Source organism: Convolutriloba macropyga, unplaced genomic scaffold (genome assembly GCF_964194025.1).
Source record: "Convolutriloba macropyga unplaced genomic scaffold, txConMacr16.3 SCAFFOLD_637, whole genome shotgun sequence".
Lineage (NCBI taxonomy): Eukaryota > Metazoa > Xenacoelomorpha > Acoela > Convolutidae > Convolutriloba > Convolutriloba macropyga.
In genome coordinates this window covers 41,782-65,615 of record NW_027451117.1, presented here as the reverse complement: position 1 = coordinate 65,615, position 23,834 = coordinate 41,782, and positions in this window count along the sequence as shown.

Sequence of the window (23,834 nt, the reverse complement as noted above, 5' to 3'; positions counted from 1 at the left end):
TGGCGGAAAATTGCACTCTGGGTAGTGAAGAGACTACATTGATCCGTGATGCATTAATATTGAATATGCTTGATCACGAGACACAAAAAGAATTGTTGAAGGAAACAGTAGAACCACCAAAAGCATTGGAGATAGCCATAAAAATGGAAATGGGAGCACAGAATCAGCAGAAAATAAACCAAAACTTGATGTCAGGTACTACTTCTGTGAATTTCATTAATAGTAACCCAGTACGCAATCGCAACGCGAATGGACCTTCAACAAAACGAGACTTCACACGCTACCCAACTGTCCCTCAAAGTTATCAATATACGAGTGTTTGTATGAATTGTGGTCTCCGTTGGAGTCACAATCATAAGCAGATCTGTCCCGCGAATGGTAAGAAATGCAATAATAGTGGTATTATGGGTCATTTTGCCAGAAAATGCCACAAACCAAAAAATTCGCAGAATTTGATACAGAAAACTCAAAAATAAAATGTAAACCAAATCGATCAATCGCCGGAAAAAAGTGATGATGAAAAATCCGTCAACTATATAACAAGCTATCAACAATTGTATGAACAGGTGTACGATTCAAACTATGATAGTGATTCAGATGACTATGTAGCGGCGATTTCTTCTGATTCAGTTCATCAATTGGAACCACCGAATGTGGAAGTGCAAATAGGGGAAATAAGAACATCTGCTATGATTGATTCTGGAAGTGCCGTCAGCATCATAACAAACAGTTTAGCGAACAAAATCATCCGATCCACAAAATCAGCCAAACGGACAGATACAACAGAAAAAAGGAATTTAAAAACTTTCTCGAACGAACCAATCAAAGTCATTGGGCAACCACAGTAATCTACAATCAATGGAAGGACACATCAGCGATGCTGACTCTGGTAGACGATGGGCACAAAAATATCATCGGAAGAGATCTATTCACTACATTGGGACTTGCAGTTGTTCAACAACAACCAGAAACTGGTAAATGTGTTTATAACATCAATAATTCTACATGTAAAATTAAAGAGACAATCGCGACGCAATTTCCACATCTAGTATCAAGAATTGGCTTGTCTAAAACACATGTAGCGAAATCAAAGTTTCATCAAAAGGTTACAGCAAAGCATCAAAAAGGTCGACGTGTTCCGAAAAATCTCCAACCTAGAGTGTCAGAAGAATTAGAAAGATTACAGACTGAAGGTCATATCGAAAAAGTATCTAGTTGCTCTGACGAACATTTTATCTCCCCGATCGTAATCACAGTGAAAAAAGATCAGTCGATAAAACTCGCATTAGATTCTAAAGTACTAAATAAAGCAATACATAAAATTAAATACCAAATGCCTAATATCGAAAAGATAATTGATACCATCTCACAACACCTTACAAAAACACAAAACAGCCAACAAGCATATTTCACCACATTAGACTTAAAGTATGCATATAGTCAACTAAAATTGCATCACGACACAGCAAAACACTGTAATTTTAACATCATATGTGGCGAATCTACTGGTACATTTAGATTTAAAACTGGTTTTTATGGACTTACAGATATGCCGACAGAATTCCAAAAAGCTTTGGATTACACACTCATAGGCTTGCAAAACACATATTGTTTCTTGGACGATATCATAATCGTTAGTACCGGCACTGAAGCAGACCATATAGCATACGTTTACAAGTGTCTCAAAAAATTAGATGACGATAACTTAAGAATTAACCTCCAGAAATGTCACTTTGCTAAATCGGAAATAGAATGGCTAGGTTATAAATTTACCCAGACTGGAATATGAACTTTAGAAAGCAAAACAGCAGCAATTTTAACAATACCACCACCAACAATACAACACTACAATTTTAACAATACAACACTAAAACGACTTAGATCATTTCTAGGGTCACTACACTACATCGTTAAATTTATACCACACTTAGCACAATTATGTCACCCTCTTAGACTACGTTTAAAGAAATCTGTAAAATTCCTCTGGACGGATGAACACACGAAACATTTTAATCTGATTAAAGAAAAAATCGCAAACAGTACAGAAAATAGCCATTATAATCCAAAATTGGATGTTCGCGTAAAATGTGATGCTTCACGTTCAGGATTGAGGGCAGCATTAGAACAAAACACACCAGATGGTTGGAAGCCAATAGCATTCGCGTCACGATTTCTCAATTCAACGGAAGAACGCTACAGCGTCAATGAATTGGAACTGTTGTGGATAGTATGGTCAATTTACTATTTTAAATACTATTTGTACGGAAAAAATTTTACGGTAGTGACGGATCATAGAGCCCTATTGTCCATACTTAAAGAACATCGATCTAACAAATCATATAATAATCGACTTTCTCGATGGATCGGTAGATTACTTCCGTACAATTTCACAATTGAACAAATGCCAGGTGCAAAGATGGGCCTCGTTGACTACATTTCCAGGAACCCATTTGCCAGAGCTAAAAAGATATCTACATACGACGAAAACTTTGTTGTAGCAACAATTTCAAAAATCCGTGATTCAATGAAACATCTAATTATAAATAAACAGACAGCAACTAAAAAATTTAAAAGCATTTTAAAGTCAAGTTTGCCTGTGCAAAAAGTAAAACGACCATTCGCACCGCGATTACCCACATCACTAAGTGTTAATTCACCTAATTGCAAGGAAGCATTTGCGTCACAATTAACTACTTCACCATTGAAAACACCATCGTACCGCAATTAACACTCCCCAATTCTAAAATTAATTCACATTCTGAACACCCATTTGCGTCGCAAATGCCACTTAAAGTTACAAAATTACAATTTGCACTAAATAATCGTAAAGTCAATAATTCACATTCCATTAACAAATTCACTGCAAAAGAGGTGCAAATGTCAGACAGTAAAGAATGTGAACAATCTGAACAATTATCCCCAATACAGCCCATTAATGGTATTAAATCAAGTAATTTACCTAATAACACTGAATTAAGCGCGAAAGCACAAATTCCTAAGTATAAATACCACTTACACAAAAATCATTCGCTTTTTGTCCAAGTTCAGTCTACAAAACACTACTTTGTGAATAAACATAATAAATCTCTCTCATCAAACAACCCAATAAACAGCATAAAAACAATGTCAAAGGCCAAAGCAACCCGCTCTAAATCAACCCCTAGAAAGGCGAGAGTAACCCTCTCAGATACGACTCCTTCATCACCTGGATCCAATACAACATCACACACAGAAACCCCACCTGGCAGTATGATAGAGGAGGCCGACGACATTATGTTTACTGAGACACTTAATAAAGTGTTCAGTAAGAAGTTCTTGGCCATACTGACAGGAAAGGATGCGATTTTAAAGGAAGTAAGGGACTGTGTGATCAGAAACGACGCGAATCGATTGCAAGAGATAAGCCCTTATCTCTTCTCGTATTGGAGAGATTTAAGCGTGAAACATGGACGTGTCTGCCTTGACGAGAGAATTGCCATACCAAAATCCATCAAGGACGCGGTGCTGGAGGATATTCACTCCACACATCCAGGCAGTTTCGCCATGCTCTCCCTAGCCCAAAATATCTGGTAGTCCTACATCCACAGAGATATACTGGCAAAAGCCAGTGAGTGCAAAGCTAGCACGGATATTGGTAAGAACCTCAAATCAGTGATTCCGCACCGCAAATGGGCAGCTCTACCTAAATGTAGTGAACCAAACGACGAAATACAATTAGACTTTGGTGGACCAATTTTGAATGAGAAAGGCATAGAGCAATATTTTATTACCATTATAGATAGATATTCTAAATACCCCACAGCAGAAGTAGTAAATAATGCATCAGGCTCAAGTGTAATCAAATTCTTAAATCAATATATGTATCAACACGGAGTACCAAGAACTATTAGCTTAGATCAAGCTAGATGTTTCACAGGAAAAAAGTTTGAGATATTTTGTACTGAAAATAATATTACACCTATATATGCACCAGCGAATGATCATAGAGCAATTGGATTAGTAGAACGTATTATTCAAACAATTAAACGACAATTATCTTGCATGAAATCACAATTAAATAAAAAATTTAATTTAGAAACTTCACTAAAAGCAATAATACAACGATTAAGAATATCAAAACAAAAAACAATAAATATCAACCATTTGAAGCACACTTCGGTAGAAAATGTAACACACCTATATCAAACATCACAACAAAATCTGATAGTAAAAATCTCAATTATAATGCAATAATTAATTATTATTTAGACGAAGACACAATTCCGGGCCGCTCCTACCTGACAGAAGAACAGTGGGCGGATACGGCTCTATGTTCTGACACGGAGATTGATCGTGTCATTTGCGCCGCAAGTACCCTTGCAAGAACTGAACAAGAGAAACGAAACGACGGAGAAGAACGTTTCATTAGTTCAGACGCCGTTTGCCGCCCAATCCCTTGCTCGGAACGTAGCGTGCAGGTGAAGCTGGCACGCAAACTACACGATAACCAACGTCAAACGAAGAACCTCGATGGCCTATCTGAGGTGCTAGCACCAGGAAGCACTGTGTGCAAAGTAAGCCCCACGACGAGTGTGATAAAAGAGCCACACAAACACGAAGTACGGGTTAGGAATTCGGATATCGCTAAATTTGGGTCACGGGCTGAAAGAGAAACGGAACTCACACAATATATAGAGCGACGTCCGAAAAAGATCAACGAAAAAACACTCGAACAAAAAAATCCAGAAACACAAGCGAGATCTTACTCGGAAAAACACTGGTGACAAAAAGATTAAACGTAATAAGAGACAAACGGATGATGTGAGTGTTGTTTCATCAGGACGGTCATGTATCTCTACAGCCAGTAATATTGCAAGATCGTTAAAAATGAGAATTCCCAAGAGAAATCCGAAACACGACGAGGCATTCCTGAATAGACCCGATCTAACGCAAATATTTAGATTTAGCCCAATCGCACCGCAATTGGCTACATCAAATACGGCAGGACCATCTGGGGCGCAAATAGCCTCATCAGTGCAACCTAAGCCTACACCCATTTTGCGGAAAACTTCAAAACGCCAACTCACAATTAGTGACACATCAGATTCTGATACTTCTTCAATTCGGAAAAGCGAGCGAACCTTGAAGAAAAAGACCAAAAAAATCACAAACGATTATTGAAAAATTTCGGAGCACAGAAAGCTACACCGATAATCAGGACATTGGAGTTGCGAGAGATTCTAATGAATGGGTTGAGGAACCCCAAAATTTACCCCGCGAGATGACTGTTCTCCAGGCAGAAAATGCAGAAAACAGCGATAGCGAATAAACTCAAACAAAGCAAAACTTTCATAAACTTTTATTTTATCTATTATTCAATATTTTATTACTTAGTAACCGGTGAATATTTATTAATTTTCTGATTTTAATTAGTAATTTATTTTCTCTCCAAGAGGGGGAAATGTCATACGGCAATGGATACCCTTCATGTATCCATATCCGTATTTTATTTTATTTAGTTGTTATAAACTCCATTTGAAGGGCAAATGCCATTTAAGTTCAGTTGATGTATACTTCCTCCCATTTTTGCAGTTTTTGTCTGTTCACTCTGTCTGTAAAGGAAATACATTCGTTCACGATATAAACAAATCCAAGAGTTGCTTCCGTTATGCGTGATAAAACTTTGAACAAACTTTCTTTCTTAAATTGTATCATTCTTAATCTCATTCTCCAATTTGCAGCGCTAACGCTCAGTTTAATTTAATTCTTGCAAACGCTTCTCATTTAATCATTTGAACGTAACAACTAAACTTGCCATTCGCGGCGCAAGTGCCTATCTCAACTTGTACGAGAGCATTTGCAAATCAATTGACTATACTCATTGTGTATGAGCATAACATCATCATACTATATATAGGAGTCAGACATAAAAGAGCCACAGGACTACAAAAGCAATCTGAGAACACTCGATGCAATCAGAAATTGTTTTTGTCTTCGTTCTTCAGTACGCGGCAAACCATCGCCCTATGCTCAACTCAATCGAGTATTTGCGATGCATCGAAGTTGGCGCAATGAAGTGTTTATACGGCCATAGAACCAACCTTTTGCATCATGGCTGGATTTCGGACAAACTAGAGCATCACACTCTCAACGAAGAAGAAGAAGTAATCAACAATTTTTTGCAAATAGCCCCACTGCCATGCGGTCATCTACCCCCGAACCCTTGGAGTCAGTCTTTGGAGGTTTTTGCGATCTGCAATCGGGGAAACTTGCCTTATGACTCTTCCATAAATAACAACACACAAAGCTCTATCTTGTTTTTAATTCGTATCTTTTCTCAATTTTTTGTTACTACTTTACAATTTTCCCTTTTGTTTTTCTTTCTTTTTCCATGTTTTGGGTTCAAATAATGGGCTGAGCTGCTCACAGTTGCTGAAATTGAAAATCCGATCAGTAAAAGTATGAAAAAAACGACATGATCAGAAATTTTGTTGAGAAACCAAACCAGCCCATATGCGATCCAGTTCTCTCCAATTGGGAAACAAAAATCCCACTACTACAAGACAGTGGGGACAACTAGAACGGACAGGATATTGTGGTCAGAGTACTCTCATTACCTTCACAACTGAACAACTGTGGACCACTCACCGAAGACAAAGGTCAGGCACATACTTTACATAATTTTCAAAACCAACTGATTTCGGTCTATAATGAACAGTCAGAGCAGAGGCTCTTAACCACTGATAGATACAGCAGACTGAAGTCTATTATGTGAACCTCCAACATTCACAGACTGAGAAGACCCTATACTCTTTCAATTAAACCATGACATTCATTCAAAAATGGTCTTCCGGGTTTGTACGCAATGTGGATATAATTAACTCCAGTGGTCTGTAATTTTATCGCTGTTATAATTGAAGTTATCTTTCAATATTTTCCTGAGTCATTGGGTCAGTTAGAGTTAGTTAGTTCTATTTCGCGCGCAGAAATAAGTAGCTCTATCCCTATAAACTTAAAGCCGTAAAAAGAACCCAAACTTTGTCCGCCTCAAAACTGTTAAAAGAACAGAAATGCTAACAGTAGTTAACGTTAGAAGCGCACGACAAAATTTTGAGCTGACAAAAAATAAAAACCGCAGGCTGATAAGATTTTTTTTGATTTCTTTATCCTCTTTCTGATGTATTCTATCCTCATAATTCAGAAACATCTCGGCCGATCATCTTCTGATTCACTTTTTTTGGAAGAGGAGCTTACTTTTTCGAGTCAAGTAAAGGTCTAGTATGGCATTCAGGGTCCAAAAACTTGGGCCGCAGTGTTTTTACTTCTATAAAAACTCCAGAATTCATTTGAGTACACCAAATGTCTCGATGCAATTGTGTTGGGGCATTAAGTAGGATCTGGCAAACGATTTTCTACTACCCATGACGATATCTATCAGCTTATCAATGCAACAAGATACCACTTCTGTTAATGACAACTTCGCTGTTTTCGAATTCCATCACTTGGGCTGTGTCGGTGCCCTGTTTTTAAACAGCCTTAGGGAGATTATGTTGTTCATCCATTTTGTGCGGTTGTGAAGTTGTTTTGTTTGGATATTGTCGACATAAGAAATAATGAATGAGTGCTATTTTAAGTAATCATTGTCAATCAGTTATCATCTCTCGAAATTTTGCTATTTTGATTTTCTCAAGTATTCTGAATTCTATATATATCTTAGCACATCAAAAAAGCCAATTCATTTGAGTTCAACAATCTTTATTCCAGATTTTTTAATCACTGTATTCACTAATTTTCGAAAATATTGGATCTTATATAGGTACAAGACCTTAACATCGAATGAAGTTCATTTCTTGTAGACTTCTAAATAATAGTAAATTTCTAAAGAGTTTTTGATGTTTTTAGCGTAGATTTTTTGGATAAGGGAGTTCTGGAAGCAATTATTTATTTAAGGAGACTTGCCAGCTGAACAGAAAAAGTACTTGCTTGCTAATTTTTTTCGACATATGTTCTGGTAATTTAACCTGAATTTTACGTGAAATGTAAAATTCGGGTAAAATTCAGGATAAATTACCTGAACTGATGTACAAATTAGCTGAATAGTTCAGGTGTTTTTTTTTCAGGTAACTTTCAGGTATTTTTCAGGTGTGTTCAGGTACGGTTCAGATGAGAGAAATCTACCTGAACTGTTCAGGTAAGCTCAGTTGTTTTCTTCAAGAAATTTACCTGGACTTTTTAGAGCGTAGATCCTCTCCCCCTCCCCCAAATGCCTCATTAAAAATAGACAACGGAAGTTTTTGCAAAACAATCAATTTCATAGATTAGATGAGTTTTCAAAGTTGATAATTTCTTTGGCTCTGTAGGAGTTTAATGCTAATGTTAACGCGTTATTTGATAGCTTCATAATTGTGGTTCCGACAACTTCTTCCCTTAGTTGCTATATTTAGTGCAATTTTTTTTCACTGACGATCACTTCCTAAAAAGTCTGCTATAAGATTCAGTTCAGTTTGGGAAGCTATCAATGCTTAGAAATAATTAAACGCAGAAAAAAACTTTTTTGGCTGAAAACGTTTACTGTTTGTCGATAAGTGCGTTTGGAATATCATATGCGAACGGTCTTCGCCGAATTTGATTTTCAATTCTTATATTTCGCCTTTTATTCCGTATAATCAGTTACACAGTGGTAAGGTACAACTAATACAATTAAACTTCTTGTTAGAGGCAAAAAATTTTGTGGTGCAAGATTTCTTGAGGTAATTAAGCTTTTATTGTCTAAGAACTGAAGTGAAGCCTTCAGTCTAATCAGGCTATTTTAGTTCTGATGATTATAACATTTTGCACAAAAGGTAATTAATTTTTATTGAAATGTCCTGAATCCATCTAACCTGCCGTAGAATTTAGGATGCGGGTACTTGTTCTTGATGTTATATCTTTCTTTCCTGGAATTGTGTTCCGTGAAGTCACCAACCATTACCCACATCTCCTTTACTAAGCATCAAAAACTGCCCTGTACTGATAAACTTTAAAAAGAGCTTCTTTCTTTTATATTTCCAGGAATCTTCTGTTCGAAGAAAATTATCCGAATTAACTTAAAAGGATTTTGGTTTCCAAAAATAAACCTGCAGTGAAAAAAACAACCCATTTTAGATAGGCAAAAAACCTAAGTAAGGAACCCATTGTTATAAAACCCTCCCGTTCCTGAGTCTCAGTGCATTTCAGCGCTGAAACAGCACATTTTAATTGTAAAAAGGTAATTGAGTTCTGAGTTTTTTGCTCCAGAAAACTTCAAGCTTCTTCATGAGCAGTTTTTCTTCTTTATGTTTATATTGAGGTGATAGATTTTGCCCAGGCTAAAATTACCCTTTATAGCCTCAAGATTACTCATTCCACAAAGACAAGTGTGAATAGATTAGTGTCATACTTTTGTAGCCTATAACTGTAATTTTTATAGTAGTATACATACCCATTATACGTAAGCTAGTTTGTAGGCAAATACCACATAGCTCATTTAGCTTAGTGAATACCCAGTGGTTGGTGGTATTGATGAATCAGCGCTAAATCGGTCCCAATACATTGTGTTTTTTGTGGATAGCCAGTACTATAATCAAGCCCTCAACTTATACTGGCTAGTATTGGTTTTTGAGCAATTTTTATTGGATAAAAATTAATATGTTCTGCTTAACCTCCACCATCAGGGTCTGCTTTATCTGGGATTCGAACTTCGCGGGCGTAAATGTAACTTCAAAGTTTATTGTAGCAATATGTAACCCAAAAGCTAAGTGCTGATTACCAACAAGCTAGTTTAAGTATAAAGAGCGCATGTACTGCTGAGGTAATTACAGGTAATAATCGACAAAAGCATGACTCTATGCTGCACAGAATTAATTTCAGTGCATGATTAACTGTACATGATAAACTCAGCGTGAGTGAACTCAGTGTACTCAAATATATCACAATGAGGATAAACTTCACATAGGGGAACTTAAAATTTACTTGGCATTCAATTAAGAAATAAATTCCACGACTGAAATTGGGTTTTACTATTGATATATGCTGGGTCATCACTGAGATCCTCAAGGTCCCGGTACGACTTCCTATAAAAATTAAATGTTGTAAATACCCAGGCGGAAGTTTGAATCGCATATGTAAAGCAAATCTTGTTGGCATATTTAAGCTATCAAGTATAGCCAGTATAAATTGTTACATGAACAGGGCACTGGCTATTCAGAAAAAAAAGAGAATTTCTCCAGACTGATTCAGCGCTGAATTGCTGTGCCACCTACCTCAGGGCAATTTGACTGGTAGGCAGTCGCGCATTTAGCGCATTTGGCTTTGACTCGCGTGATATAGTTCAGACGGGCATTGTTTTCTATTGGCGTTTATTTCCTAGACCCAGGAAATATATCAAGACTGACGTTATAAACCAAAGTGATCTCTCATCGGACCGTTTCCCAGATCTTTTCCTGTCATTAAAACCAAACTCACAGTCAAGTCTGCGCAGACAATGGGCGGCTGTTAACACCCAATGACTAGCAATGATAGCCCCTCCACAGAAGTAACTTCCATTTCTGATAGTAATATTGACGAAGAACTGTCTTGGGTTGACTGCATCGTGTCCATTCACGATCAAATTTAGCTGAGAACTTACAATTGCATTTGATTTAGTGGAGTAAATAGGTTCTCTTGCTAATGAGTTGGCACCCAACAGAAAAGAAGCGATTACAAAGAACGTTGTTGCCAAGGTAATAAAATTTTCCATGATTATAAGGTAATCTTGGTGCTCTAATTGTTAGAACTCAAAAACTTTCCAAGAAGTGTCAACACTCTATGAAAAATATATTTAAAATGGTTGGCCTTGGTTTCTTGGTTCAACAAAATTCCTAAATTTGTTTCTTGGCCGATTAAATAAGAATTGTGTCTCAGCTAATTTCACTACTAAAGTTTGTTAACCTTGTGTGCAAAATAAGCAATCAAAGTCAATGATACTATTGGTCAATTAAGAAAGCGAACTAGAATTAAGGGGATTAGCAAATAATAGCAGAAAATGCCTCTGATCCGAAGGAATAAAACCTGATCAGATAGCAGGACGAATCGAATCCAAGAATAAAAGAATTGAATTAACTAATGAACTGACAATTAAAATTTTCGCAGCTGCATCTCTGTGAAACAAAACTTGATACACCTTGCTAAGACATGCAAGATCTTGACAGTCTTGACAAAACTTGGATTATTTTACCAAGACCTTGATAGGACAAAATTCGTGGTACATCTTGATACGAACTTACCATGATCTTATCAAGCTGTGTCAAGAAAATTTCTTGATTAAACTTGCCAAGATCATGTTAAAACATGGCAATAAAATTGCCACTGAAATTGGGAGGCGTAATAAGTAATCATAATGTAGTGATTGCTCTTTTCCTGAACATTATATTTATAAGTTGCTCTTTTCAAGAATTCGCATTGGAACAAACGTTTTTGTCCTCGGATTCGCGTATCCGTTTCTGTTAGTCATATATCCACAAAAACACGCTTCAAACCCACAAACAACGGTTTTTTTTATTTCTTTCAAACCCTTTTCAGTATTGATTTGGGCACAGACATGGAAAAAAATTGTGATATGTAAAGGTCTTTTAAAAAGTGAGGGTACTGTGGATCATAGACGCTTTTCGACAAACATTGAACTCATAAATTTTTTCTAAAGTAAAATGAGCATAGGTCCCAAAGCAAATTCAACCTCATGACATAGCTCCGAATTAATTCATTCAGTAGAACTGCAGAATTATTACTTTCAAATCTGTCGATAACTTTTGTTCTTTCTCAAAAAAATTTAATTTGAACTCCTTTGTCCTCTGCTCTCTCTCTCTAATTGCAAATAATTGACCTACTACATCGCCAAACCTAATGTTTTGCCTTTATGAACTGAGCAAAAGATCAGAAATTAAAGATTGCTCTTTTTCTCAACATTATTTTTTCAAATTGCTCTCTTCGAGTCTTTTCGAATTTAAACAAACGTTTTTGTCCACAGATTCTCAAATCCATTTTTTGTTGGTCATAGTTAAAAAAATGCCTACCGAACAGGCGAAAAACGGTTTTTAATCCATTCAACTCTCTTTTAGTTTTCAATCGGCACAACTAATGAAAATATTATGACATGGAAAAGTCTGTAAACAAAGGAGGGTAAAGTGGATCAGAATAGCATTTTGAGATAAAATGAACTAATAATTGTTTTCTAAAATACAACGAGCAAAGAAAGCTCACAAGGCAAATACATTCTCAGGAAATAGCTCTGAATTAATTCATTCAGTAGAACTGCAGAATTTCTTCTTATTTTAAAACTTAATATATTTGTTCTTTTCATTTTTTTCGCTTTTCGGTCCCTGTTTCATTGATACCAAATGCATGGATTGCACTGATGCACTTAAACCCCATGAATTGCTGATTTTGTAAAAAAAGAACTTTGTGGTCTTTCTTAGTTTAGATGTTATTAGTACTGTAGTTGCTGAGTTATTGATCACTTTACTGACTTTACTGAGTCTTCCTTAATTTTATTTAATGTTGCTATATGTCATATTAAAAATTTTTTGTTTTTCTGTTTTTTACATGGGGCCGTAGTAGGGGCCTTCTAGGTGGCGCTACTGTATAAGGCGTGTACTATATACATACCGAGCTAGCATCCACTCAAAAATTTCTAAATACTGGAAAAAGCGGCTCACTTGTTGGTTAATAAACCAACGGGAGCTGCATTTTCGGACATTCTTGATAATTCCTGCTAATTCTTGTTAAATCTTGATAACTCTTGCTTAATCTTATGATTTCGAGCGAATTCATGTTTTTTGTGCTATTGCTTTTCTGAATTTTTAATACATGGTACGTCTTGCCAAGTCATCGGTAATCTTTTTTGGAAGTCTTGCTAAGATCTTGTTTCTTGACACCCGTGCAAGAATCTTTCAAATCTTGATATTATATTGCCATGTAAAATGGCATGATCTTGGCAAGATTTTCCTTGTTTAAGTATGTTTTTATCATGGCTATCAATTTTCATTTCACTGGGATCACACTAAGATGGCCACCAGAGCCGATGGCCCTATAGATTTTTTCTTCTTTTCTTTCATGGCTCCAATGTGAGAATTGGAACTTATTTTATTTGATTAATTGTAAAAAATTATATAACTGAGCTACTGAAACATCATTGTTCAAATTCGATCTTTCTAAAGCAAAGCAACGTTTTGATTGTTGAAAAAATTGAAATCTGCTATCAGTATCGTACAGTCTTACAATCTTACAATTTCGCTTGCTCTTAGATGATCAGATATTCGTCATCAAAGTTCTCAATAATCGTAAATCAATTCAAAAAAATTACTTTTGAAACGTCAAACGAAGAAAAAATACTACAAGCAAAATTATAAGAGATTAATCTTCGGTGGTAAATAGTGACCTTAACAGCACGCAAAAGGGTTATGTTATGCGTGCAGTCAATTGCCTCGGCATGATTATCTTAACTTCAGCTCATTCACCGCAGTACTGCACATTTCAGGGAATTATTTTTTCAGAGTGGTAAGCATGAGCACATTTCAGTAATGAGTTGTATCCAGTCACACATCATTTTAGAACTCAAGAAACAAACTCCACTCAATCAAAGTTTCAGCACACCTATATGGTTCCAACCACGCTTGTTTAAACATTAAGTGCTACGTTGATCATTTTAGCATTCTACTTACGAAAAAAACGTTAAAATTAGACTTTCTAGGTATTAATGGTTTGTTATCAATGACTTAATTTTTCACATCCGAATTACTGACATTTGACAAAAAATATTTTACGCCATCCTTTTTTCTTTTTGGAGTAGATCTGATATGTATTGTTTGAACAAAAATAGACAAGCGAGAAAGCCATCACAGGATTTCTGGCAAACAAAGTTTATGTTAAACGATTTTGTGCTTCTTGGAGAAAAATTCAGAAAGCGTGAAACCTTTATGTGTCCTGTTTTGGCGATCAATTCGAAGATCTATGGTAATTCTTCCGATTCCACCTTAGTGGGGGTGGGAACTATATGGTCAAATTGGTTTGTTGTGAGTGGAACTAAGAAAGCTTAAGCGTAGAATATCAAATTCAAAAGATTATTTTCAATTTCACTTTTTTTGTCAAGCATTTAGAAAAGTTTAAAGTTTCGTGAAGAGTAGCCTTCTTTCACATTGTTCGCAATTTCGGTAATTATTGTTCAAATTTTAATAAAGCTTACAGAACATTTAATAAAAAGTTGTTAAAATTGGTGTTATTGGTTTTACAACTGAAGACTAGAAGACTCGCTGTTTTGTTTGAACCGACTATATTGTTTAAAAACTTCTCTAAACTTTTGAAGATTCGCCATTTATTGCTTCTTTAAGTCATTTTGCAAATTTTTTCAAGAGTACAGACATAAAACTGCCGACAAAAACTTTGTATACCAAGTTGAGGGGTAGTTTTGATTCTGCCTCCTAAGAAGATGTTCTGTAATTATGAATTTGCGGCCTTTGTTTTTTCAAATCGATGTTTATCCATTTTTCATAATTTGTTTCTGATATATATTTTAAAAATTTCAAAATAATCTATCACGTAACTATTAGTGACACTTACGTTATTTCGGAGCTATGCAGTGATAGCGGGGCCAGTTTTGGTCTAGCCGTGGAGTTTAGTATTGTTAAATAATTCGGATTGTTTTCAGTTGCCGTCCTTTTAATAAAATTCTTGCATTTGTTTCCGAATTACAGCAAAAAAACTGTTGATAATCAGAGACTCAATATCCCATTTAGAAATAGTTGAGGCCCGATGAACAAATCTCCATTTTTCAGAGTAAAAACCAAGTTCTTTTTGGCACCGACAATGTGTTTCTTTAAATTTTTACAGAAATCTTGAATTTTTCCAGCATTTGTTGTTCTTCCGATGATCTTATGACTTGGTCTCATAAACCAAAAGTCTAATTTTCCGTTTGCGAAGATAATATTGAAAGCATAGAATGCTTTCAGTTGACAGTGAAAGTTTCTTATATCTTTCACTGTATTTCATTCAATAACGTCAATGAAAGTTTTATCTTTGCCACTCTCTTCACCTTAATTCTTTCTTTGTGATGGTTAGTCTCATTCATCCTTAGTTCCCCAGACTGGTCCCAGCTTCTCCCTAGTGAAACAAGAATAAATCAGTATAGAGTTTTGTTTTGAAAATGTCCGTAAGGACTTTTTTTTTGAAAAATATCAGTCAGTTGTTAAATTTGACATTAATCTATTTCTGTCAACTGGTAGCTTAGTTCTTTTAAAAGCAGGTTGCATATTGTTTTGAGTCAGGCAAAACAATAAACTAAAACGGTTTAATGATAAAACTATTAGTTTTTTTTGGTTTTAGTACTAAGAGTTTTCATAAGCAATACTCATAAGCAATACTCATGGTATCATGTATAAACTAATGGTTTCTGATTTTGATACTTAGAGTTTTCAAAAAGAAAATTCTTATTTTCCACTATTTGTTGTTTTTGGGGTTACAATTGGTTCACTTGTCTCAATGTAAACTACAGGTCCCATTGCTGTTAGAAAAAGGCCCTGCGACCTCAATTCTTTTTTTGAAGATGTTTTACTGTATTTGATGTTCTTTTTGTAGACGTATGACATACTCTGAATAAAGGCAGCTCTAAGTGGCTTCCATTTGAGGTAGAAATGAACTTATTTACCTCTTTGAGTCGATAATTTGTGGTTTTAATGACAATAAATATTTTTTTTCATAAATAAAAGTTAATTTCAAATTTTTCTTTATTTCTCTCCTCTTCGTCAACTCATAATTTAATCTCGTTAGTTCTCATCTATTGTCTTTTGAGTTCAAGACTAATCGCTACTGGTTTTCAACTTGAGCAAATGTTTCGGTAATATGATTTTGGCAGAGAGTTTCAAGAAACATACTAAATGTTTAAAACTGAAACGTTTGGTTTCATTTTGAAACTTTGGGTTTCATTTGGAAACATCCTATTTGGTTCTTTTTGTTGTCTCTGACTTTCTAAAATAGCCCTGATGATGTTAGAATTAAGCAAAATTTGATAATAAAGATTTTTTCAGCCAATTGCGCAGACTTTCGATGGCTTCAAACTTGTGTTTTGCGATCTTATTTGTGGTTATTTTATCTTGCCTGTTTATGTGGCAATTTTGTAGCTTAACATGTAGTGTCTCTGAAGGTAGATGATGCTGTGTTCTCCAGCAGTTTGATGTGAAACCATCTAGTATTTTCCATAGAAGGTTGCGGGTTGTCTTCTTTTCGGTTTTTTTTGGTTCAAAATTTGACCCTTATGCTCAGCTGCTTTTTTTCCGACTTGTTAACAAGATTCAAAAAATTAAATTGCTTCTACTTTTTGTTAGTAGATAACAAGTTGGATTGTTGAGTTCAGGCTTACTACCTTAACTTTTTTTTACTAAAGGCTTTATCAACTAAAAGATTTTAAGCTTTGTACAGTGATAAGGTTTTTTATTTTTTTTGCTTTATTTTTATTACCGTGTTGGTTCCCGCTCAACGGCAATTCCTAGTCGTCCTCTTAAGCCCAAGCCATTTTAATTTATTCTTTTATAGATTTCATTTCGTGACAATTTTTTCACTCATACACCACTTGATCTCCAAGAAGTATGCGTTTTTTGAACGTTTCCTATCTGTTTCTCATTTTTTGACAATTCAGTCAATCTGTAGATGAGTGGGGTCGGAACATTATCTGACAACTCACATTACCAGACCTGCTTTTACTAAAAATGGAACACAGTATTTCTCCTAATATCTTTAATTGTTTCAGTCATAGTAAAATTTACAGAGATAGGAAGTGTAGAAACTTAATAATTATAAACAAAAAAACTAATAAATAATAATAACTGAACTATCGACCGATGAGAGAAACCACTTGTAATGGCGGGGAGGGACGACACTCACATAAATTCAATACAATACAGGAAGAAATTTAATTGAACTTAGAATGTTCCCCAAGTAACTGAACCATGTTGGGTTTTCTTCGGGTCCTTTATGTATTCATTAAGAAAAAAACTGCCTATTTTTCTTCTTTGCAAGACTGCATGACATCAACAAATTTTTTTTTTGGAAAATAATTGTGCTGCAAAATACCTCTCTTCATTATAGTTTTTTCATGCAAATTGCATTTTGACATTTTTGTGGTTAAAAATTTATTGAGTTCGCTCGTGTATATACAAACTTGCTGTTGGTAATTTCAAAGTTGAGCTTGAGAGGGCAGGCTTCTTTCTATTCATGATGCTATGACAGTAAGTGGCAGACCTTCAATATGAAAGCAGCTATTTGGTTGTATACCAAGATTGATTTTAATATCTGAGGATGAGTCAAAATTTGTCTGTGAAAACAAGCTTTGATGGGCAATTGAACTGCCTCTCTAGTGTTATTATGAGATTTTGATTGATAGTTGCAATTAATACAGAAGACTATTGACCATGACTGAGAACAAAAGAATTCAAAATGATTTTTTTTGTATACAGTGGGAATTATGTTCCTGTATCCATATATGCATTTAATGCCCTGCGCAACTTTTTTTTAAAATTTTTACTTGTATTTGATATCTGACGTGTTTGTCAATATAAACACCGAGTTATTTTTTTGTTTTCGAACTCATTAATTTGTCTCCAACCTTAATTATTGTTTCATCTTGAGGATTAGAGCAACGAAAAACAAAAGACTCTAATTTATCCGGATTGATCTTGAGGTGATGTAGTTTTAAAAATCGTATACCTTTTTCTGTGGCCTTTTCAAGCTCGTCTTTGCATTTGGCAGCTTCATCATGAGAGCTTAATGGGACTGTGTCATCGGCGTATTGTATTACTTCACGTGAAAAAAAATTGCTGAGATCATTGACATATAGATTGAAAATTAAAGGACCTAAAACTATTCCTTGCGGATTTCCTTGACCCAGTTCAATTCACCCTGATATAACATTATTGATTATGACTCTTTGGTTCTGTTTGAAATCTAGCTGGTAGTTAGATGTTGACCTGGTATCGAATATCCAAGAGGGGTATGCTTTTGAATCATGAGCTCTTGATTAATGGGTCAAAAGTTTTGATAGATCTAAAATTGTGCTGCAGAAATTTTTTTCCTGTTTTTGTTGCATCGTTTGTTCCAGTTAAATAAACGATCGCATCGGTCGTAGAAATTTCTTTTCTGAAACCAAACTGCGTTTAAGAAAGTAAGGCATTCTTAACCACATATTCATCAAATTGATGTTTAATAGGAGATTCAAAAATTTTGCTAATGCTGGTGTTAACAAAATTGGTCGATAGTTTCGAGGATGATCAAGGAGTCTTTTTCTAAAAAGGGGAGTGATGTTGGTGTTGGGTCTTTTGAGTTCAGCAGGGAATGTTTCTGTTTTGATAAATTCATTCAATAGAAAACATATAAGCTCAGCTAGTTCACTTTTCTCTGGCTTTCTCAAGCTCGTCTTTGCATTTGAGAACTTCATCATGAGATATTAATAGGATTGTGTCATCTAAGTATTGTAGTGTTTCACATGACAAAAAATTGCTGGGATCAATAAGATATAGATTGAGAAGAGAGGAACTAAAGCTGTTCCTAGTGGAACTCCTTGAGCCATTTCAATCCACCTTGATTTAACATTTTTGATTATGACTCTTTGGCTTCTGTTTGAGAATTAGCTGTTATTTAGATTTTGATGTGGTACTGAAAAGCCAAGAAGAGAACGCTTTTTTATCATGAGCTCGTGATTAATGGAGTCAAATGCTTTTGATAGAGCTAAAAATTTTGATAGAGTCAAATTTTTTTCTCCTTTTTGGTTGCATTTTTTTCAGTTAAATAAACAAGCGCATCTGTTGTAGAAAACTTTTTTCTAAAACCAAACTGTGTTTCAGAACGTAAGGCTTTCTTTGGTACATATTCATCAAATTGTTGTTTAATAAGCCATTCAAAAACTTTTGCTAATGCTGATTTTATCGAAATTGGTCGATAGTTTAGAGGAAGATCAATGTGTCCTTTTTTAAAAACTGGAGTGATGTCGGTTCTTTTAAGTTCAGCAGTGAATTTTTCCGTTTTTATAATTTCATTCACTAGAAATTCATTCGCTCCTTGAGCCAGTTCATTTCACCCTGATATAAATTATTGATTATGACTCTTTGGTTCTGTTTGAAATCTAGCTGGTAGTTAGATGTTGACCTGTATCGAATATCCAAGAGGGGTATGCTTTTGAATCACGAGCTCTTGACTAAGGGGTCAAAAACTTTTGATAGATCTAAAAATGTGCTGCAGAAAATTTTTTCCTGTTTTTGCTTCATCGTTTTTTCAAGTTAAATAAACGAGCGCATCTGTTGTAGCAATTTTTTTCTGAAACCAAACTGTGTTTAAGAAGGTAAGGCATTCCTAACCACATATTCGTCAATTTGATGTTTAATAGGAGATTCAGAAACTTTTACTAATGATGGTGTTAACAAAATTGATCGATAGTTTAGAAGATGATCAAGGTGTCCTATTCTAAAAAGTAGAGTGATGTTGGGTCTTTTGAGTTCAGCAGGGAATGTTTCTCTTTTTATAAATTCATTCAATAGAAAACATATAGGCTCAGCTAGTTCACTTTTCTATGGCTTTCTCAAGCTCGTCTTTGCAATTGAGAACTTCATCATGCGAGATTAAAAGGATTATGTCATCTAATTATTGTAGTGTTTCACATGACAAAAAATTGCGGAGATCAATTACAAATAGATTGAAGAAGAGAGGACCTAAAGCTGTTCCTAGTGGAACTCCGTGAGCCATTTCAATCTACCTTGATTTAACATTTTTGAATATGACTCTTTGGGTTCTGTTTTGAAAATTAGCTGTTTTTTTTTTTAGATTTTGATCTGGTATTAAAAAGCCAAGAAGGGAACGCTTTTGTATCATGAGCTCGTGATTAATGGAGTTAAATGCTTTTGATAGAGCTAAAAATTTTGATAGAGTCAAATTTTTTCTCGCTTTTTGTTGCATCTTATTTTTTCAGTTAAATAAACAAGCGCGTCTGTTGAAGAAAACTTTTTTCTGAAAACAAACTGCGTTTCACAGCGTAATGTCTTTCTTTTGTATATATTCATCAATTTGTTGTTTAATAAGCGATTCAAAAACTTTTGCTAATGCTGATTTTAACGAAATTGGTCGATAGTTTAGGGGAAGATCAATTTCTCCTTTTTTAAAAAGTGGAGTGATGTCGGTTCTTTTAAGCAGGGAATTTTTCTGTTTTTATAAATTCATTCAATAGAAATTCATTCACTCCTTGCGCCAGTTCAATTCACCCCGATATAACATTATTGATTATGTCTCTTTCGGTTCTTTTTAAAATTTAGCTGGTAGTTAGATGCTGACTTGGTTTCGAATATCCAAGAGGGGAAAGCTTTCAAATCATGAGCTCTTTTTTAATGGATCAAAAGCTTTTGATAGATCTAAAAATGTGCTGCAGAATTTCTTTTCTTGTTTTTGTTGCATCGTTTTTTTTCCAGTTAAATAAACGAGCGCATCTGTTGTAGAAAATTTTATTCTGGAACCAAACTGCGTTTAAGAAAGTGAGGCATTCTTAACTACATATTCATCAATTTCATGTTTAATAGAAGATTCAAAAACTTTTGCTAAAGCTGGTGTTAACAAAATTGGTTGATAGGTTAGAGGCTGATCAAGGTGTCTTTTTTAAAAAAGTTGAGTGATGTTGGCTCTCTTGAGTTCAGCAGGGAATGTTTCAAGTTTTTATAAATTCATTCAATAGAAAACATATAGGCTCAGCTAGTTCACTTTTCTATGACCTTCTCAAGATCGTCTTTGCATTTGAGAACTGCATCATGAGAGATTAACAGGATTGTGTCATCTAAGTATTGTATTGTTTCACATGAAAAAAATTGCTGAGATCAATAACATATAGATTGAAGAAAAGAGGACCTAAAACTGTTCCCAGCGGAACTCCTTGAGCCATTTCAATCCACCTTGATTTAACATTTTTGATTATGACTCTTTGGGTTCTGTTTGAGAATTAGCTGTTATTTAGATTTTGATCTGGTGTTGAAAAGCCAAGAAGGGAACGCTTTTGTATAATGAGCTCGTGATTAATGTAGTCATATGCTTTTGATAGAACTAAACATTTTGAAAGAGCCCAATTTTTTTCGCGTTTTTGTTGCAACTTATTTTTTCATTTAAATAAACAAGCGCATCTATTGTAGAAAACCTTTTTCTGAAACCAAACTGTGTCTCAGAACGTAGGGCAATCTTTTATACATATTCATATTCAACAATTTCTTGTTTAATAAGCGATTCAAAAACTTTTGCTAATGCTGATTTTAACGAAATTGGTCGATAGTTTAGAGGAAGATCAATGTGTCCTTTTTTAAAAAGTGGTGTGATGTCGGCTCTTTTAAGTTAAGCATAGAATTTTTCTGTTTTTTTAAATTCATTCAATAGAAAACATATAGGCTCAGCTAATTAAACTAGCTGCGTTTCGCAATGCCCAAGAGAGAATGGCAGAAGGACCCAAGGATTTGAATTTTCCAAGAACAAAATGCGCTTTAAGACATTCAAACTTAGCAAAAAACCTAGAGGAAAAGGTGTTTTCTTTGCCTCACCAGGGGCAGGTCTATAGAATAGTTCCTATTTTCAAAAGATTCTCCTAATTTACCTTCTCCTAATTTTAATCAAAGTAAGTTTGCTATTATATTTTTTTCTGTAAAAATTTCATTGAAAGAGTTTCTTAAAGAGTATACCGTAGTTGTCGTTTTCAAGGAGTTTTTAACCTCATTGATCATTTTCCATTTCTTGCGCTCTGAGGTTGAGCTTTCAATTAGCTGATGATGAAATTTCTCAAAATCTTTCTCATAGCCAGCGCACTTTTTGGCTTTCAATTTGAAAAAATCGTTGAAAAATTCTGAATTCAGACAGATTTTTGTTACCTGTATTTTTTGAAATGAACCGATTGGCAAAGGAAAACTACGATTTGTCGTTTTTATAAAAAACTATTTTGATTGGAGCATGAAGGAGTATTTGTTTTTCAAGTTTTCGCTCAAGTTAGCGTAGCATTTCATTTGGAACTGCAGAACTGTAATTTGTTTCCCAATTTAATTGTTTGATAGATTGTTAAAAAAATCTTTTGGGCTGCAATTTATTTTATCTTAAACTTGTTTTTTAATTACTTTGTTCTTGCTTTTTTAATTTTTGGGCAAGTTATTTCGACCCACAGAGTAGCAAAAAGCGCACTTTTGAAGCTAGATAAAAACGTAGTTATGGGTTAAGTTTCCTAGGAGCAGTTAACAATATACCGTCCTCTTTTGAACTCACCCGATCACTGCCAAAAACAGGACAGTTTGTTTTGTTTGGGTTGATAAAATCCGTGTCAATCTTTGTATCTAGCCATGTTTCAGACAGACCATCGATGCAATTAGCGCCAACATCATTCGTTAGGCTTTTTAGCTGAAGTTGTTTTCTTATTATGCTCCGTACATTTAAATAAGGAAGTTTTAGATTGTCCAAATATGTTTCGCAATCGAGTAATATGTCTTTCACTGATTTAATTGTCCCAGGGTTGGATTCAATATCTCAGGAACTCAAAATAAATGACCAGATACTATCAAAGTATAACCAAATAAATATGTTAATTTAGACCAAAAAATCTTAGTGATATTAAAGCTTGCTTCCTGCTCCGGGACTTGGTCTCTGGCCAAATTGGAGTAAAAATTATTATTGAGTTAAGTGATGTGGGAAAACAGCAACTCAACAACATTATTCTTAAAATTATTAAACATATCTTGATAGAAATAAATAAGCTTATCAAACATTTGAGACCTAATTCTTTCAATACAACAGAAAAATACAATTGATTAGGCATTTTATAAAGCTATCAATACTAATATGGTTGGTAACGGTAATGACTATTCAAGTTTAAATTAGGGTTTGCACTTGCATTAGGCCTGTACTGCTCTAGGAGTTTTTAAAATTGATTTTTAAATTTATAGCTCTGGTTGGTGAAATTATTAGTATCCCAAACGCCAGTAGATGTTTGAAGGAAAAACATTAGAAGATGATTTTAGGGAAAGGAATGCCATGATTGAAACTCAAATGTACATTGTCATGATAGAGGAAATTATAACGGCTAATCTTCGGTTTGAAGGAGGGAATTGAGCGTATTAATTCATTCATCTTGAGAAACACAATAATTTCACCTAGAGAGCCCATTTTTTCTTTAAGTGCTGCAATTAACCTCATCAATTGATTTGTTTTTTGATCTATTGTAGCCAGTTTCTTTGAACGGTATTACCTCCAAGACCAAGAATACATCAGGTTTGGACCTATTTTTATAGGCATCATTACAGGCATCCACAACTTTAATTTTCTCATTGGTGTTTGACCCACGGTAGGCATGGATAGCTGTGGCCAGTGATATTCTTGCATCACTTTCTAGTTTACCAATGATGCTGCTAACCAGATCCAAGTTTGATTGTTCTTGTTTGAGGGGGATTAATTAAAAATCTCTGATTTTCTCTGAAAAAACCTGGTTTTTACGAGATTTTGAATCATGGTTGGCTCTGCCATTCCCTTCAGTAGATGACTTTTCCCATGTTTTGTCCTGCAGTTGTCGCTGATAAGTAACGAGCACATTTTCAATTAATTTTTCTTTTTTGATGTAAGTCAAGATATAATTGACTTAGGAAGTAGGAAGTTTCCTTTTTAAATTGATCCCATTCCGTTGGATAGCAATGAAGGATCAATCTGTTGGTTTAGATTGATATGCTCTTGGCTTTCTAGTTGAATATTATTAGAATTTGTGATAGACGTTGCAATTTTGTGTATTTTGAATGAATACGGTCAAATTTGTTTTTGCTGTGTCT